Here is an 18,572-nt window from a genome sequence, read left to right on the forward strand (position 1 = left end):
AAACAACCAAAATGAAAGTTAAAATTTTGTTGGGAATGGATAGATATCCTCAGGGCAGAAATTGCCTCCCTGCATATCTGTTTCTCTAGATTCCCCTTTTCTCCTGCTGTGCCCTGTTGTTTCCATATTTTAATTGCCCTCTATTTTTCCTGTTTTTAAGTAGATGTTGTTTCTCTTTTGTCAAAAATTTGGTTTGTTTTCAGCATGAGGGTTTGTCCAAACAGCCTTGTGGGCAATTACCAGAAATATGAAAATTTCCTGTAACTCTTTCCTACATTTTCTTTGAGATTAAGTTTAGGCTCAGAACTTTTCGTTACCTTGTATGTTTTCTTTATGGATGAAACATCCAGGGCTCAGAAAAATAAAGATACTTGCCCAAGATCATATAGCAAGTAAGTAGTAATACCGGTTTTGAGCCCAGCTCTGTCCAGCCCTGAAGCCTGTGTGCATAACCAGTTCAGTGCACTGCATCCTTTAGATTCCATTGGTTTTTGTGCCTGGAATATGGGACATCTAGGAGAGTAAATGTCATATTGTTTTCTCCTATCAGGTTTTTCTCCCTCAAAGTCAGCACTCTCTCTTGTTCCTGGGGCACACATGCATCTCTATGCCTCTTTCAGAAGATCCATGCCTGTTTCTGAGACATCCTATTAAATAACAGACCCTCTTCTACCACCTACACTGTACCTTTCAGAACTGAATTTAGGGGCAGTCAGTTTCCTAGCTTTAACTACAAAGTTTTATGTTCTTTTTAACTGTAGAATTTTCTACCTCGAAAGACCAAAATGCATTCCTAGCTCAATTTGGAAAGATCTAAGGACAAAGGGATCGAGGAAGAAATTCTCTTAGGTGAGCAAAGAAGGGAGAATGAAACAGGTAGGAGCTTGAGAACTTGTTTTGTTAGTGTTAGGATGGTTTTGGATTTTGGTTGGTGAATGCCCATGGCACCTTGACTTGGTGGAAAACACAAGAGTTTTGGAGCTGGACATACTTGAATTGACACTCGGTTCCCTTACTTACTCACTCTAAAATATTGGGTAAGCCAGTTCTCTTTTCTGACATCAGTTTCTTCAGCTACACAATTTGAATAATACCTATTTCTCAAGGTTTCCATTTGAAATATAATTAATATATTTTGGTGAAGTGTTTGTGCTTGGTACATGCTTACTAAGTATTTGTAGTATTATTATCATTATTGTTACAACTATAGGGGCAGAAAAATGTTCCTTTTTTTTCTAGGTGTATTTAATTTTCTGTTTGCATTTCTTTTTTGTGAATGGTTTTACTCATGTTCTTTGCCCATTTCTGTATGTGGGTCTATCATTTAGTTGATAAAATTTTGACTAAGAATAGTGTCTACTTCAAAGAGGGAAATTTCAGAAAAAAATCAAAATTCTAAAGAATGTTATGGATCTAGAATCCAAGGCTCATCATAATCTCTACTGTAGAGAAGACTTGGCGTGTGATGACATAGGCTGAAGGAAAGCTTGGCAGAGAAGGATCTGATATACTCCTTTTTCTGTGGAAATCTGCTGTGGGCACAATACTGCCACTTAGAAAAAATAATCCTACCGAAGAAGACTGTAAGTACCTTGACTGAGGAAAGACTGAGCTAGATGTTTTTATATGAGGAAAACCTGTAGGAGAAAGAGCAGAGAGGTATGGTTTATTTATTTATTTTAAATTTTTTATTTAAATTCAATTAATCAACTAATCAACATAGAGTATATTATATTATTAGTTTCAGAGGTAGAGTTCAATGATTCATCAGTCTTGTATACCCAGTGCTCAATACATCACATACCCTCCTTAATGTCCATCACCCAGAGATGGGGTAACTGGGTAGGTAACAGAGGTATAGTTTATAGGACTAAAACTCTGCAAAGGTTTTAGAATTTGTGAGACGCTGGAAAATTTCCAGTGGGTAGAAGCACTACATGTATGATTAATGTCTAAAAGCCTTTCGTCGATGTTGAAGGCTGATGCCTCAGAGTACTCATAGTAGAGAGAAACCCTATGAAGGTAATGAATATAGAAGTTTCTTGTCATGATGCCCAGCTTATATGACATCTGAGAATCCCCACCTGAGAATTTATTAATTCATATGGCTATGAAAACAAGGGAAGGCCTTCAGGCAGAATTTAATTCTCTTTTCAACACCAGAGATTTTATAGGGTAGGAAAACTTCCCCAGTGTGAGAGAAATTACAGTGAGTAATCAAGCTTTTTCAATCATACGAAAATGCACAGTGGAGAAACTCTATGAATGTGTTGACTATGGGAAAGACTTCAGGACAAACTCATACTTTTTTTTTTAATGTAAGAGAGTTCATAGAGAAGAACTCTATGTTTGCAATGCTTGTGGGAAGACTTGCAGATCCCGCTCAGACTTTACTCAGTATGAAAGAATTGGTAGTGCAAAGAAACCTTATGGTGTGTAATGAGTGTGGGAAAGGGATTTTGGTGATATCAGTCCTTATAGAACATCAAAAAATGTATAATGGAGATGGAAGGAGGAGATCCTTGTTTAGCATCTGTAAATTCATAGTGGAGAGAAACTGTACCCATAATAATAAGCCTTCATTTAGAGGCTAAGTCTTAACTATCATCAAATGATTCATAGAGGCAGGATCTTCTATGTATGTAAAAAATGTGAATCTGCTTTCAGTAGGATTTAGTCTTATTTGACATCAGTGGGTCCATAGTGGAAAAGAATCTTTCAGATGCAGTGAATGTGGAAAGGCCTTCCATTTGAAGTATAATCTTACTCAGCATTAGACAGTACAGGCATCTTACTAATGTAATGCTATGGAAAGGTCTTTGTGAGAAAATCAGATTGTAGTAAAAATGAAAATAAAGATTCATAATAAAAGTTGATTAAAATACATTTTTCCCATATAATTATACACCTACCATATGCCAAGCAGTATAAGAACTTTATGTAGTCTGTTTAATCATTTAACTGTTGCAACAATCATGTAATATAGGAACTCTCATCCTTGTTTTACATGTGAAGAAACTAATGAAATGAGATGGAAGAATTTTCCCAAGGTCACATAGCTATCACTGGAAGAGCCAGGATTTGAATGCTACATCATTTAATTGTTATGGTTTTATAATGACAATGTGTAAATATTCAGAGATGTGTTAGCCTTTATTTGTCACTAAGAAATGCATTCCAGAAATTGGAATTCACTCATCAGTGCAATGAGTTTTGGAAGCCTTAAGTCAGTTTTGGGATCTGGTAGATACTCCCAGAAACTCCACATTGGGCTTCAGAAAATGAAGTAAGGGTTATAAAGAGTTAATCCTGTAACTCTCTTTGAATGGGGATTACCTCTGGAAAGACTTCATTAATAGCAAAATTCTGTTCTCAAATGTCCATCCTAACCACTTCTCATGGCTTAGACAATTTGGTGTACTATAGAGAACACAGACTTGGGGATTAGCTTTGACAGCTTCATCATCAGGAAATAAGAGAGAGCAGCAGTCCAATTCTAAAATAGACTGAGTAGAAATGGAAGACGGATGTGCTGGGAGCTTTAGGAACAGAGCCAGGTCATTTTAGGAATTATAAATAGACAAGCCAAAATAAACAGAATCTAGCCCATAAGATGTAGAGAAACTAGATTATATACTATGATTTTCCTCCTTGGATGGGTATAGATACAGGTTGCTTGTCTGTCACCCAGTATTCAGAGGAACTGCTACTTGAAATTGCACAGGAATATTCGTTGTTCTAGCAGTGAAAGATCAGTGTGACTTCCAGAAACCCAAAGTATAAGAAATAATAATAAATTGATTTTTATACCCTCTCATTCTAAGGAGGCAACATGGTATAGCAGAAAGTATCTGGGTTCTAGAATTGGATATACCTAGATTTATTTCCCAGCTTAGCCACCTTCTAGCTATGTGACTTAATTACATTAACAAATCTCTCTGAGCTTCACATTGTTCATTTTTAGGTCAGAATATTAATACCATGCCCAGTTGTGAATATTCAAAGGATTATAAGGGATATAAAGTGTCTAGTATAATGCCTGCCACGTAGTAAACACTTAATGAATGTTTGTTATTATTTTTGTTGCCAGGGCCGCAAGCCTCTATAATACAGAATTCTTCCACCCTTGTGGTTTTACAGCTGTGTTGAGATATTAATCCCTTTAGACCATGGGGCTTCTGCTAACTCATATGGTACCTTTGTGTAAATTGGAAAATGGTACCTCTTTATCAAAATACTTTATTACTACTTGTTAGAAAAATGTCATAATCAATATAAGTATCTATTATGTTGTAATGTGAATGATATTCTACAGAATCACATGATGCACAGTTTGTGCCACCTGCATTTGGTAGGCTAAATAATGGACCTCCAAAAATGCCCTTTTTTTTGAGAGAGAGTGAGAGAGCATGCACAAGTGATGGGGAAGAGGAGGGGCCGAGAGAAAGGGGGAGAATGAATCCCAAGCAGGCTTCACACCCAGCACATAGCCTGATGCGGGGGCTCAATCTCACGACCCTCAGATCATGACCTGAGCCACAATCAGGAGTTGGATGCTTAACTGACTGAGTCACCCGGGAGCCCCACAAAATGTTTGCCTCTTAATCCCCAGAACCTGAATGTAAACTTGATATGTTACCTAAAATGGTCGAAGGGACTTTGCAGATATGATTAAGATTTTGAGATGGAGGGATCCCTGGGTGGCGCAGCGGTTTGGCGCCTGCCTTTGGCCCAGGGCGCGATCCTGGAGACCCGGGATCGAATCCCACATCAGGCTCCCGGTGCATGGAGCCTGCTTCTCCCTCTGCCTGTGTCTCTGCCTCTCTCTCTCTCTCTCTCTCTGTGACTATCATAAATAATAAAATAAAAAAAAAAATTTAAAGATTTTGAGATGGCAGAGATTATTCTGGACTGTTAGGGTGGACCCAGTGTAGTCACAAGGGTCCTTATAGGAAAGAAGATCAGAGTTCTAGATAGATAATGCAATGAGGACAGAAGCAGAGGTCAGAGAGGAAAGAAGATGTTAAGCTGCTGGCTTTCATGATTAAGAACCAAGAAATGTAGGCACTTGCTAAAAACTAGAAAAAGCAAGGAAATGGATTCTCCCTTAGAGCTACCAGAAGGAATGTAGCCTTACGAACCCATTGTAGATTTGTGACTGCCAGAATTATAAGAAAATAAACTTATACTGCTTTAAGACACTAAGTTTGTGATAGTTTGTTGTGGCAATAAGAAATGAATTCCCTGCACAGGTGGCCCAGTTTGCCTGGAGTCTCCAGGCCAGCTACTTGTGGTCATGAACAGTCTTATACCTCCATGAGCTGTACATAAATCATCATTTTATTTATGCGTTAATGGATTTTGGTATTTGGGAAAAATGCTCCAAAAGATTGTTTTCCTTTGAGAAAGAGGTTTTTAGTCTCCACTATACTTTTCTAGATACAGAAGGAATGAATAAGATAAATTGATCCATTGTTTCTCTAAGTATGATAGGCCTGTTACCTGGTTTCTCAGGTGTAGTACTTGTTATCAGATTTTTGATCCTCAGAGATGAATATTTTCTGAATGAATTGATAAAGCTGGAGTATAAATCAGAACAACAGTATATGGGGTTTTGTCTTCTTTGATGACAAGATGTCTCTTCAGTGGGTGATGTTGGATGCACATGGACAGAACTTACCTCTCAACACCCAATTTTTGCTACAACATTCCTTTGTTATATGTGCCATTGCTGTAGTCATACTGTTGCAAAAATTGTTTAGGAGATACTCTGCCTAATCCCATATTAATTTGCTTACACCAACTCTGATAATTATTGAGGCACATCATTGTGGTGCCCTGCACTCCAAGAAGAGAATTGTATATCTCATGCCAGTTCCAACTGATTGAAGTAGATTTTCATGGTATGCTGTCTTGAGAATGACTCTGAGGTCCAGGGGACTATATTGGGGTTGATTACTGATGTCTGCCATGGATGTGAGATTGGTGTCAGACTGGCCTCATATATTACATCCTCATGATGACTCTTACTTATTCAGAAACATTTGTTAAGCATCTTCTCTGTGCCAAGCACTGTGATAGATGCTTTGAGTAGAGATGTTAATACTATGCTTCTGCTCCCAGAGGAGCTGATATTAGTAGAAGAGACAGGTAAACAAATATACACAGCAGAATATTACACATGTTTGATAAAAAATACATATAGAATACATTAGAGACATAAAGGAGGAAATAGTTAATTCCAGTGGATGGGAGAGGGTTCCAGAAAGAAATTAATGTTTAAGTATTGAAAGGTATGTAGATGCTATCAGTGTTAACTGCTGGGGCTGAGGAATAGAAGAGAGTTAGTCCAAGCAGTGGTGGTATGAGCAGAGATTTATATGAAATATCTCTGTTTATAGTATGTTTACGGTCCCTTTAAGAAGCTAAGTGTAGTTGGAACATAGAGAATGAGAGAGGATGTAATGAAAAGGAGACAGTGGTTAGATCAGGGAGAACCTTAAATGCTATACTAAGAACAGTGGAGAGATATTTGGAAATTTTAATCAATAGATTAACAGAATCAGATTTGTGTTTTAGAACTATCCAGGGGATGAGAATAAAATGGGTAAACTGGAAAAGATAGAACTGGGTATAGAAGACTAATTCAGAGGCTATTACAGAAGAGAAGAGATGTTGAAGCCTGAGTTAAAGCAACGGGAATGAAATGAGAATACAAATGTGAGAAACTATGATCACTGGGATCCCTGGGTGGCTCAGTGGATGAGTCTGCCTTCAGCTCAGGGCATGGTCCTGGGGTCCTGGGATCGAGTCCCACATCGGGTTCCCCACGGGGAGCATACTTCTCCCTCTGCCTATGTCTCTGCCTCTCTTTCTGTGTCGCTCATGAATAAATAAATAAAATCTTAAAAAAAACCTCAGTCACTGACTGGATATGGGAGCAGGGCAATGGAGAAGAAGGAATCTAGGACGATCTTCCATTTTCTTTCTGCCTTAGGTGGTTGAGAAGACGTAAAAGCCATACTATGAGGGCTGCCTGGGTGGCTGAATTGATTAAGCATCTGCCTTTGGCTCAGGTCCATGATCCTAGGGTCCTGGGATTGAGCCCCACATCTGGCTCCCTGCTCTCAGCTTCTCCCTTCCTCTCTGCCCCCCTCCCCTTGCTTGTGTGCACATGCTCTCTCTTGCTCAAATAAGTAAAATCTTTTTTTTTTTTTATAATGTGATGTTAATAAGGTGCCCCAGGATTAGAGTTGGAGAGATCTTGGGATTTTAAATTTTTATTTATTTATGATAGTCACAGAGGGAGAGAGAGGCTCAGAGACACAGGCAGAGGGAGAAGCAGGCTCCATGCACTGGGAGCCCGATGTGGGATTCGATCCCGAGTCTCCAGGATCGCGCCCTGGGCCAAAGGCAGGCGCCAAACCGCTGCACCACCCAGGGATCCCAGTAAAATCTTTTAAAAAAAAAAAAAGTGCTATTCTATGAGCTGGAGAATTTACAACGAGGAACAGATTTGAGGTGGGGGGCTAGAAATGATGCGTTTCAATTTTGAGCATGCAAAATCTCAGGTACCTTCAGAGTGTCCAAGAGGAATTATCCAGTAGGCAGGCAGGAATTTATTCTGCTGCCATGAAGTAAGATTATGGATAGATTTGGAAGTCATCAAGGATAGAGGTGGTGGTTTTAAGGTATGAATGAGATTTCTCCAGGGGAGTGTGTGGAGTGAGGGAGAGAAAGTCAAGGCCAGAGAGCATAGCAGAATCCCAGAAATACAGGCATTGTAATGGAGGGAGGGCAAAGCAAGCTGAAAAAGAGCTGCAGGGAAGGCAGGAGGGGAACCAGAGGAACTTGTGCATTCAAGTTGTGCCCTCTTGTGGTGGTCTGAGTTTCTTTCCCAGAATAAATCTCTTTCCTGTCTTCAGTCTCCCGTCTCTCCTGTCCCTAACTAATTTGGACCTATAATTCTCAGTCCCACTCTTCATGTAAGACTGGGACTACTGGGTCCTTTGGCAGTTACTTCTCAAGTGTAAAACTCCTCTTTTCACAATTTAAGAGCGATTTGGAACATCCTCTCCCCTCAAAGAGTTGTAAAAGAATTAAGAAGCAAACATTGGAGGCCCTTCAGTTTCTCTCTTTATATCTTCCCCACCTCTTTTGATCTGTACTGTTGGCCACATTAATTTCAGTAAATCCCATTTCTCATCACATCCCTTTCCTTTATAATTAAATGGCTCCGTTACAATGAAAATATATTTTCGTTTTTATTATATGTATAATAGTATAATATATATTCTGTATTAATGTAAGACCTATATATGGCTTAAAAACCAAACAGTAACAAAAATAGTAGTGTTTACCTTTATCTTTTCCCACTCACCAGGCTTAAATACCCGAAGTAGCCAGCTTTAAAATATATTGGCTATTTGTTTTGGTTTTTATCTCAGTTAATGCTAAACAATATGGCTATACCAGCATAGCTTGGAGGTGCTGCAGGTTCAGTTCCAGACATAGAATAAAATGAGCCAAATACTTATGGTTTCTCAATGCATGTAAAAGTTATGTTTATACTATACTGTAGTCCATTAGGTATTCAATAACATTAGGTCTACAAAAACAATTTACAGACCTTAATTGGAAAATACTTTATGGCTAAAAAATGCTGACCATCACATCATCTCAGCTTTTGGCGAGTTGTAATCAGCGATCACAGATCACCATAGTAAATATAATAATACTAAAAAAAAACTTGAAATCTTGCAAGAATTACCAAAATGTTGCACAGAGACACAAAGTGAGCAAATCCTGTTGGAAAATTGGTACCAATTGACTTGCTTGATGCAGAGTTGCCACAAATCTTCAGTTTGTAAAAAAAAAAAAAAAAAAAAATCAACTATCCATGAAGCTCAATAAAGTGAAGTGCAATTAAAATATGCCTCCTATATAATGGGATGAGTACTGGGTGTTCTATGTTAGCAAATTGAACACCAATAAAAAATAAATTTATAAAAAATGCCTATAATATTTCTTGCATTATTTCAGATATTAACTGTTGATTGCCTGTTATAGTAGACGAAGATTAAACTCTTTTTCTCTTCCACTTTTCTTCTCCATCTCTTTAACATCGTTGTAGCATATATTTTGGTTAATGATAATGTTTATGTCATGGTTGTGCAAACACTGTACACTAAAGATACAAGTGATTAATTGTGATTACATTTCTCTTGTATACATTTTTGTCATTTCTAGAGTTAATAATTGCTCTTCATCTTCATATTTTTAATATATTCCTATCTTTTCCATCAGAACAGCTTTCTGTTCTGCTTCAGTCTGGACTATTTCCATTCCTGATTCCTGGAAGCTTTTAGAATTTCCATTTTATAACTGATATTTAGAAATTTCATGATCATATGTGGATATTGCATCTATTGTGCTGGACACTTGGTAGACCCCTTCAGTTTGTATGTTCTTGTACTTAGGCTCTAGAAATTTTTATTATTTATTTTTATAATTTGTGAGCTCCATAAAGACAGTGATTTTTATTTTTCTTATTTTTGCATCCCCCGTGCCTGAATAATAATAATAATTCCTGATATATGATAGGCACTTATTTGTTGAACGAATTGCTATTTACATTTAAAATAATATAAATAAAGTGATGCCAGTAAACCCACTAGCCAGTACAAGTAATAGAACATTAGTAGTACCTTAGTGTCCACCCTCCCCACGTGTCCTTTTCTGGTCTCAGTCCTGTCTACTTCCACCTAGAGATAGCAGTAGTCTGGCTATGTATTAATAATCACCTTGGTCTTTTCCTTCTTTTTTTTAAGATTTTATTTATTTATTCATGAGAATACACAGAGAGGAGAGAGAGAGAGAGGCAGAGACACAGGCAGAGGCAGAAGCAGGCTCCATGCAGGGAGCCCTATGGGGGACTTGATCTCCAGTCTCCAGGATCGCGCCCTGGGCCAAAGGCGGCGCTAAACCGCTGAGCCACCCGGGGTGCCCTCACCTTGGTCTTCTTACAGTTTTATCACCTATATGTATTACTAGGTGATACTATATACAGCATATTATTTAGTTTTAAAAAAATTGAAAAGCAAGTGGAAATCTAGTTGAATGAGGAATGGGTACTATTGCCCTTGTTAAGGTCTTCCAGGAAAACAGGTTCTGGGTCAGACTGACTTCACCTTCCCTGAGAATTTAATAAAGCCATTTCTGGGAAAATTAGTGAATGATATCATGAAGTTTGGTGTTACTGATGAGAATCCTGTGTGTGTGTAGTGTACTTTTTCCAATTTAGGCAATTTTTCCTTTCTATCTGTAAACTTATAGGATGTTTTCTTTATTTTTTGAGTTCAGGAATTTGATTAGGGCATGCCTAAAGTGTGTCTTAGAATGTAAGCTCCATGAAAGCAGGGATTTTTTTTTGTCTCTTTTGCTCACTGATATATCTCAAGTGCCTAGAAGAGTGCCAGACACATAATAGATCCTTATTAAATGTATTGATAATATGACTGTATGAAGTATAAATTAATAAATGGATGGGTGAATGGATAAATAAATCAATCTTGTCTGGAACTCTGAGGGCCCTTTCTATAGCTAAGAGAAATTTTCTTCTGTCATTTATTTAATATGGCCTTTCTTCTCCATGTCTCTTTTCTCCTTTATATCTACCCACCCATTGTCACATGGTAGGTCCCTAAGTATCTTGTCCCTCATTGACTCTATTACTTTATAATAATAGTAATTCTTATTATTTCAGTGCTTTGATATAAATCTTGCATTTCATTTTCTAGTCCAGTAACTCAGAGCTCATTAGTGACCCGTCATTTTTCATTTTATTATTTAATTGGAACGTTTTAAAGCTTTGAGCTTCCAGAAAATTTTTGATATGTGTGTGCTGTACTTGACTTTTCTTAGGTGTTATTATTACTTTTTAGTCAGGTTTTCACATATCTTATCCAACAGTTTTTATTTCATTTTGTTGAGACATACTTTTGTTTATATGTTTGTTTTTATGAATGATCACTTTTTAAGCCCTGATGTAAATAGGAAAAGGTGTATTTGGGTCAGTACCTCTAGAATACCAACTATGTGTGAGTATGAAAAGTGTTCCTTTGCAAAAGAGGTCACATATGAATTCCAATCCTTACACTGCTGTATTTCTAGAGAACAGTTGGCATTTCTTCACAACACTGATTGTCCCAGGGTAGAATTGAAATTTCCAATATTTGGGCCTAGTAACCTTGGACACAAATTGTACTCTGAAATGGTGTTCTTTCATGGACAGCAGACAAACACAGTATTTAAATTTGTATGCAAAGGTTCAAAAACTAGCATGAAGCTAACTAGCAAAAAGAATGAAAACTAAAATGACTGTTAGATCTAAATTTTCAGAGAATTTGTTGTTAACAAGAGCATCCTATGAGACTAAATTCTAGTTTTGTGTTAAAAGGTTTCTTACTCTTTAAGAAATGATTCTTATTGATCTTTTTTTTAAAAAAAGATTTTATTTATTTATTTGAGAGACGGTGAGCAAAAACACAGAGGGAGAGGGAGAAGCAGACTCCCTCTGAGCAGAGCCTGATGCCAAGGCTCAATCCCAAGACCCCGAGATCATGACCTGAGCCAAAGGCAGACGCTCAACCCATTGAGCCACCCAGGTGCCCCATGTTTTTTTTTTTTTTTAAGGATTTACTTATTTTGAGAAGAGAACAAGGCTTCCATACATCTGGATGAATGGCTAAGCCCCTTTCTGATACTACATATAAGGTTTGCCACCCCATCCCATGACAGAGCTCTTTTGGTTTTGCCCTCCTAGGACTTAACAGTATGGCCAGGGAAGATAGATCTGGTTGGTGCCTGCTCCCCACCATTCTGATTAAGTAGTACCTACTGTACAATGGTAACTCTGCTCCTTCAGATTTTGGACTCCCCAAGCCAGAGGAACTGAGAGTCTAGGGATGGTGGACATTCACTTTTCTTGTTTAGACCTAATCTTAGTTGTTGCCAAATGTTTGTCTTAAGTGCTAATCAAAAACAGACTTCACTTAGAGACTTCTCTGTGTTAAAACATGGATAAAGCCAATAAAGAATTTCCATGATTTCAGTGGTGTGGGAATTGTAAGCGACCAACCAATAAATAACACTTGTCTTCCCTGCCTAGGTTCAGAACCAAGGAATCAGAAAGATGGAGATCAAAATATCTTCATCACTAATAAGGATGGTTGGAGAAGGTGGTTTTGGTGTGAACTTCCTAATGCTGGGCCCCAGAATTAGGCAGACGTATCTAGGCAGTTACACACAATGCTGAAAGCCAAGAGACTCCAGGCCAAAAGTTGGCCCCTATTACATGGCAAGGAGATAGTCAAAATAGTTGAGGTTTATTTAATAAGAAAGAAGGGATGCTAGGTAGGATATAGCCAGGAAAGTGGTTGCAGATATGAGAGAGAGGGTATAATTAAAAGATCAAAATCCCAGAGGTAACAGATATAGGTAGGATTCAGCGTACAGGGGTACTATAAGACTGACATAGTTCAAGATGCTGGAGATACCAGGGCAAACAAAAATAAACATGTTTTCTCTGCCCTCATGGAGCTACTGTCTTCTAATTTAAGACAGACGATCACAGACCCAAATATTTGTGAGATTGACATTGTAATAAGTGTTATAAAGGGAGTTTGACCTACTCTGGAAGGCCAACGAAGGAGGAAGTGACAATTGAACTGAGACCAGAAGGTAGGTCCAGAATTTATTTATTTATATATATATATTATTTTATTGGAGTTCGATTTGCCAACATGTAACACCCAGTGCTCATCCCGTCAAGTGCCCCCCTCAGTGCCTGTCACCCAGTCACCCCATCCCCCCTTCCACTTCCCCTTCCACTACCCCTTCCACTACCCCTTGTTCATTTCCCAGAGTTAGAAGTCTCTCATGTAGATTCAGAATTGATTGGTTGAAGGATGGATGGATGGTTGGGATGGGGGAAGAGTATTCCCAGAAGAGGAAATGGCATAAACAAAAGGCACTTAATGTGCTGTTTATTTTTGTATTTTAATTTTATTTCATTTAGAATATTTGCTGTTATGTCTTAAGTTCACTAATTTATTTACTAGTTAATTCTATCCAGTAAATTCATTTCAAATATTATGATTTTTATTACTAGACATGATTTGTACCTTACTAATAATGTCTCATTTCTCTACTTAATATGACAATTCTTCTAGGTTTTTGCACATAAGGAACACAGTTATAGTAACTTTTTTTTAGGGAGAGCGACAGAGAGCACTTGTAGGGAGTAGAGGGAGGGGCAGGGGGAGAGAAAGATTAATTTAAGCAGGCCAGTGTGGTAGAGCCTGAGGCAAGGCTCAGTCTCACCACCCTGAGATTATGACCTGAACTGCTGAAATCAAGAGTGGATGCTTAACTGACTGAGCCATCCAGGCACCCCAGTTATAGTAACTTTTTAAATGAGCTTGTCTGCTAAATATAACACATATGAAAGTTGTGGGTCAGTTTGGATTGATCGATTTTTATCCCCTCACATTTTTCTGCTGCCTTGCATGCCTGGTTATTACTATTATTATCATCTTTGAATGCCAGGCATTACGAACTTTACCTTTTGAACTTTACATTTTGGTGAAATTTTGGTAAATTTTTTGCCTTTTGGTGCTAGATATCTTTGTATTATTATACATCTTCTTGATGCTTATTATGAGATGCAGTTATTTGGAAGCAATTAAATCTTTTTTGAGTTTTGCTTTTAAGATTTTAGGCAGGACCACAGCAATGTTTTCCATAAAGCTAATTATCCCAGACTACTGAGGCAAGTCCCATCTGAATAGCCCATGCCTCATGAATTAAAGAGTTTTTTGCTGTGGATGGTAGGAACAGGCGGGAAGAGGCATGATCCCCCAGACCTGTTTGAGCTTTTGACACTTGTTCCCTCTAATCTTTTCAAGTGGTTCTTTCTCCAGCTTTGGGTAATTTACTTTTATGCATTAACTGATCAGTATTCTGCCAAATACTTTATGGCATCTTTCAAAATTTTTCAGAATTCTGCTTAAGTGCAGTTCTCTGCTTTTTGGTATTCTGTTCTCCGACCTCTAGCTGCTTTGGTCTTCCTGATGTCATCTGTCACCTCAACGAAGGAAAACCTCTGGGCTCTGACTGCATTCTCCTTCATTGCACTATGAGCTGGAAACATCCAAATTGTTAAAAGCTCACCTCATTCCCCTGCCCCCTCCCAATCTCTCAGGGATCACGGTTTTTTACTGCCTAGTGTCTAATGTCTTAGAAACAATGATTTCATGTGTTTGTCTTTTTTTGTAGTGTTTTTCTTTTTTCAGATTGGAGAGTAAATCCAGTCCCTGGCTTGCCTCTTAGGAAGCTATATAGTGGAGACTTGTTAGATAATCCTTTCCTTTTTAGTTTTCCTTTTTTCTCTTCCTTTTTTCTCCTTCTCCTCTCTTCTCCTTTGAGCTTGTTGTTTTCCTTAGTACTGCCAAGTATCAGATAATAAGTGACAGTTGTACTTCTAAAATTTTTGTTATCAGGATGAGAAGGAAGAGTCTGAACAAAACGAGAAACATATTCAACGTCAGGGGTTTGAAGATTTTTGGATCACAGGGGACATGACCACATATTCCAAGGGTAAATCTTTATACTTGAGTATAAAGTTAAAGAGACAGATTAACATCCCTTCAAAGGATAGATGTTTAAGGCTTGGGATAGATACAGGATTGGCTCCCAACCAGGGAGCTTCCAAGACTATAGTAAATGTTGGAATAATCGTGCTCTAATCTCAGACACTGTCCTACATGAGGGTGAACCCATACATAGGATAGGCAGCCTATGGTGTGGGTTACAGGATCTTAACTTTACCCAATTTCAGAGATTACAGGTCACCAAGAAGGTTATGATGGTGAGAAAACACATCTAAAGAGCATTAAAGAGCCTTTAGCCAGGCTTCTGATTTTGTTAACATCAGAAAATTCATCAGTAGAGATAAACCCTATAAATGTAATGATCATGGATCTTTCAGCCAGAGTTCAAATGTTAATTTGGTATAGTTGAATACATAGTGAAGAGAAGCCATAGGAATGCAGTCGATGTTGAAAACCCTTTGGGAGTGAGTCAAACTTGAGTAACCATCAGACATTTCAATCTGGAGAGAAACTATTAAATATCCAAAATGTGTTAAAATACTTCCCTCTATTCTTATCCTATGCAGGCTTCCCCAAACTCTATTATAAGTGATTCTTTGGATCCCTCCTCTCATGGCCTTGACAAAGGAGGGAGACCACTCCTCATAAGACAAGGACTTATAACACTGTGAATTCTTCTCTCATTTTTCCTGGTCTCTAAGTACATTTGGTCAGAGAAGGGATAAAATATGTATCAGTAGGATGACTAGTCTACTATTCTGACTAAGTCTTGTAAGTATGTGTTGTTCAGAACACCTTGGTGGCTCCCTTTAGGATAGGGAGATACTTGGTGTCTTTTTTTTTTTTTTAAAGCTATGTGGCTTTAACTAAAATTTTGAGGCAATATTAAAAGTCGCATTCAATATTCTGCTAAATTTGTATTGTGTTTTCTTCATGCTGTAAAAGAAGTTTCTGTCATTGTTTAAACATCAGAATAATTTAGATTTTTTTGATTTCCGGCTAAGAACAAAGTCTTCATAGGTAAATTACTGAGAAAGCATAGATTATTTTAGGCATAAGTATGCATTTCTGAATTACTTTCCATAAAAATGAATATTTACTTGGGTTTTGAATGGGTAGGGACACCCCCAGGGGTTTTCTAAAAAATGGAGGAAATGACAGTGGAAAAGAAAGTAATAGTTTGCAGGTTATCCTAGATCAAGAATTCACGAGCAAGATTAAGAGGCAAGCCACAAACCAAAAAAAATGTATTTGCAATGAATATGATAGACATAAAGTTAATATCCTTAATGTTTAAAAAACTCTCACAGAAGTAGAAATGACTAAAAAACACTGAAAGTGTGTTCCCCTTCATTAATCACAAAATGAATACAATTTAAATCCATTAAATATTTTGTTTAACCAGAATAATATTTTTAAAGCAAATACTTATTATGATCAAGGGTACATGAGAACTCTCCTACATTATTAGTGTTGAAAAAACTTTCTTGAAAGCATTTTGGTATTGAATAACAGCCTTAAAATGGTTCATACCCCCTTGACCTAGTAATTCTATTTCTAATAATATATCATAAGGAAGTAATTGGAGATATGCACAGAGCTTTGTGGGGAAAAATCACCACAATGATAATCTGATGAACAAAAATAAATGGAAACTACACCTTTGTTAATTAGTTGAGTAGATAAATTTATATAACGGGATATTATATAATTATAAAGAAGTTTGCAAAGGCTTTTTAATATCTTGGAAAATGTTTTATCAGAATAATTGTTATATAACATTATGTTCTAAAATTTTCAGATGCAGTGTATGTATCATTGTGCATGTGGGGGTATATGTGCAATGTTGGAGTTGGTATGGACCATCTTTTCAGTGTTTTTCAGATGATTCTTGTGTCATTAAATGAAATCAGAAAATGCCTTAAGGGATCCCTGGGTGGCGCAGTGGTTTGGCGCCTGCCTTTGGCCCAGGGCGTGATCCTGGAGACCCGGGATCGAGTCCCACGTCGGGCTCCCGGTGCATGGAGCCTGCTTCTCCCTCTGGCTGTGTCTCTGCCTCTCTCTCTCTCTCTCTCTCTCTCTCTCTGTGTGACTATCATAAATAAATAAAAATAAAAATTAAAAAAAAAAAAAAAAAAAAAAAAAAGAAAATGCCTTAAGCTCAAGTAAGTGATGACTTAAGTCCAGCTCTATATCCGTTATAGTTGTTAATGCTTCATGATTCTCAAATTAGGTGGTTTATAAGTTTTATATTGATGCTAAACATTGAGGACACCTGTGGAGCTAAATCATATCCCAGGTATCTAAGAACATTCACACTCAGATATACCTGTGAATTTTCCAGTGCAAATGACAGGTCTCCAAGTCATAAGATACCAAAAGCCCATGTGGTACAATTATCTGATGAGATATCAAACACACACCCTCAAACTGCATAGAGGTTCTACTTGCAGGCTTCCTCCTCTTGTTTCTTCTGATAACCTTCTCCCTATTAATGGAATGTTAATTGCTGTGGTGATGGGAGTGAGGAATCAATTGGAAGGGAATAAGGAATTGTTCAATGTGAAGGAAGATGTAACCTATTTAAGTTTATGCCAAGATCATTTGATATAATCTTGAGAGGTCACTTTGCCTTCTCTTATGGTGCAAATTGGCATCACAAACTCAATAAAAATATCTCAAAATTGTGCAGGTCTAACTGGACTAAGTTTTGTTCATATTTGACTGAAATCCAGTAGTCCTTGAAAACAGGTAATAAATGTGTTTTTTCTCATCATTGTTTCCCCAGGACTTACACAATGCATAGCATTTAGTAGGCATACTTTAAAATTTCTTTTAAAATACTTGCACGTATATAAAGGACATTAAATCAAGTTAACTTCTACCCAAAAACACAGAAGAAGGATTTAAGAATTCTGTAGTGCTCATTTTGAGGCAACATAATGTTTTTATTAAATTTTTTAAGTTTTTTAATTCCAGTATAGTTAACATACAGTATAATATTAGTTTCAGGTGTACAATACAGTGATTCAGCAATTTCTAAAGTTTTTTTTATTATTTATGTATTCATGGGAGACACACAGAGAGGCAGAGACATAGGCAGAGGGAGAAGCAGGCTCCCTATGGGCATCCTAATGTGGTACTTGATCCTAGGACCCTGGGATCACTACCTGAGCCAAAGGCAGATGCTCAACCACTGAGCCACCCAGATGTCCCTGATTCAGCACTTCTATACACAACTCAGTGCTCATCATGATTAAGTGTGCTCTTTAATCCTTGTCACCTATTTCACACACACCCACTTCCCCTCTGGTAGCCATCAATTGCTTTCTGTAGTCTGTTTCTTGGTTTCTCTCTCTCTTTCTCTTTTTCCTTTATTTGTTGGTTTTGTTTCTTAAATTGCACATATGAGTGGATTCATATTGTATTGTCTTCCTCTGACTTATTTTGCTTAGCATTATACCCTCTAGCTCCATTCATTCTTTGTTATGGCTTAATATTCCACTGTATATATACATCACATCTTTATCCATTCATCTGTCAGTGGATTGCTTGGGCTGCTTCCATAATTTGGCTATTGTAATAGTGCTGCAATAAGCATATATCCCTTTGAATTAGTGTTTTTATATTTTTTGGGTAGATACACAGTAGAAAGCACCATAATGTTTTATGTTTGGGTCTCAATGTATAGTACCTATGTAGAAATTTCAAGAAGGACCCATTATTTTGCATGATTATTCTATCATTAACTCCTCTATGATTTTGGTTTTAGTATTTCTTCATGCATATCTGTTAAATTATGATTTGTGTATTATTTATATTATGCAGTGAACTTTTTCATCTAAAATGTTTTGCCTTAAAGTACTATGTCTGATATTAATACATCATTTGTTTATTGTA

The 18,572-nt window shown here is 37.4% G+C and overlaps 1 protein-coding gene across 3 annotated transcripts in view; it reads left to right on the forward strand.

Annotated features, from left to right (window-relative positions):
* The window catches only part of MAGED1 (MAGE family member D1), a 62,817-nt gene that overhangs the window by 24,806 nt on the left and 19,439 nt on the right, over positions 1 to 18,572 (forward strand). The window contains exon 1 of one of the 3 annotated variants that reach the window (XM_041741056.1): positions 14,588 to 14,658. The exons of the other annotated variants lie outside the window; for them this stretch is intronic. The gene's annotated coding sequence lies outside the window, so the exon portion shown is untranslated. Of the gene's footprint in view, positions 1 to 14,587; positions 14,659 to 18,572 lie in introns of those variants that run through there. 3 annotated transcript variants of the gene reach the window in all.

Source organism: Vulpes lagopus, chromosome X (genome assembly GCF_018345385.1).
Source record: "Vulpes lagopus strain Blue_001 chromosome X, ASM1834538v1, whole genome shotgun sequence".
In the NCBI taxonomy this organism is placed as follows: domain Eukaryota; kingdom Metazoa; phylum Chordata; class Mammalia; order Carnivora; family Canidae; genus Vulpes; species Vulpes lagopus.